We start from the raw sequence: 1,853 nt of genomic DNA, 5'->3' as shown, positions 1-1,853 counted from the left end.
TAGTATTTCTTCTTTTCTAACCTATTGCCTTATAAGCAATTCAATTAAAAAAAAATCTGGCCAGACTCAGTGCAAATGCCTTTAATCCCAGCACTCAGAAGGCGGAGGTAGTCAGATCTCAATGAGTTTGAGGCCAGTCCGGTCTATACAATGAGTTCTAGGCCAGCCAGGACCCTGTCTCAAAAAAAAAAAATTTGTCTCTTTCCTATTAGAAGTTCATGTAGACATTACAGTACCAATTGCTCCCGAGATAGATGTGGACAGAACTTCCAGGGGATGCTCACCTGTCACTTGGTGGCCTGGGCTCCTCTTGTAAGTATCTTTGGGTATTTGGCCTTCACACCTTTGGAACCACATGCTTTCTTGCAAAATGTCTATCTTGTGGCTTTGAATCTTCCTGTGACACGATGTCTTCTATGTCACCCAGCAGTGTGCCACAGGACGCAGAAGGCATCTTTTCTAGCACATAAAAAAGCTGTAAATGACACAGGTTTATGACAATCTGCTTAGCACTGGATCATTTAAACATGCTCACCAAACTTGAATCCCATCAACTCCTCAAAGTCTAAGTTCACAGAAAATACAGTGAGCAATCACACAAGTTGAATAGATAGTAGAACAGTCCCTGGTTAGACTGTAACTGTTTCTTAATTCAGCACCACAAAGAACAAAGAAGGGCAAGGCCTTTTCAGGAGAAAGGAAACTGAAAGCCCATCAACTACCCCAGGCACTGGTGCTGAGGCGATGACCACCACGGCCTCCAGTGCTCTGGGGAAATCTCATAGACGAGATGGTCTGCCCAACTTTAAGACTCACTGGAAAGCTACACTAATCAAGACTCATACTGATGGGGAGAGAAACACAGAAAAACTGAAACCAAAAGAACAAACAGCAGAACCAGGCCCACAAAAGTGCAAAAGCAATTCAACGGAGGACAGACAGGTTTTCAATACTGAGTGCTAAAGAAATGAGATATTTCAAGGCAGAAAGCCTGACTGCAACATCAAGACCCTGAGAGACAAAAATGCTCTGTACCTCCACCATGTCAACATCAGGACCCTGGTTGTGAGAATGTGTCATTGCCAATGAGAGGCTTGGGTACAGCTCACAACATCAGCATGATTTTTAAATTGTGAGTCAGTCTGTAACTATGCAAGAACAGTATGTGAGGGGGAGAGCAGCACTACTAGGTGGTGCACTTGAGGGACAAGGAGTGTGGATTCTACCAATACTGTATCCTTGGTGAAGCAAGTCCCTTACTGGGTCATCACATCAACCATCCCCAGCTCTGTAAGGCAGGAAGCAGTCTATCCTGACTTTAAAAATAAGCAAATGGAAGCACAGAGACATTAGCTTGCCTGAAGAAGCCCAACGAGGCTTCCACAGAGGATGAGTCCCAGACCACATGAAGGGTGGTATCCACAGCTATTAATACACATGCCCTGAGTGACCACTTTCCTCATCCAAGTCAGCTGAACTTCAGTCTTTTTGAGACAGGGTGTCTCTCTGTAGCCCCAGCTGGCCTGGAACTCTCAGAGATCCTCCTATCTCTGCCTCCCTCAAGCCTCTCAGATGAACCTTCCTTTCCCTCACTGCCGGATTCCCATCTTTCTGCTCACATCATTCGGTTAACAGAGTGGCTTCCTGCCAGCCTATTTTTGTGCCCTGACTTTGCAATGTATGCTTTAAAACTATGAAAACCTATGCATGTCAATCAGCTAGGCCTTTATTCAAATCTCAGCTAATTTACATTGTTAGTGAAGAACAGGAGCTCCCATAGGCAGAGTCAGGGGAGGGGCCCAGACTAGGTTCATCTGTGTTCCAATGACTTTCTCTTTCACCCAACATGGCCC

The sequence above is a fragment of the Nannospalax galili genome, unplaced genomic scaffold (genome assembly GCF_000622305.1).
Source record: "Nannospalax galili isolate Female #2095 unplaced genomic scaffold, S.galili_v1.0 scaffold1083, whole genome shotgun sequence".
In the NCBI taxonomy this organism is placed as follows: Eukaryota; Metazoa; Chordata; class Mammalia; order Rodentia; family Spalacidae; genus Nannospalax; species Nannospalax galili.
This window is presented reverse-complemented; position numbering follows the sequence as displayed.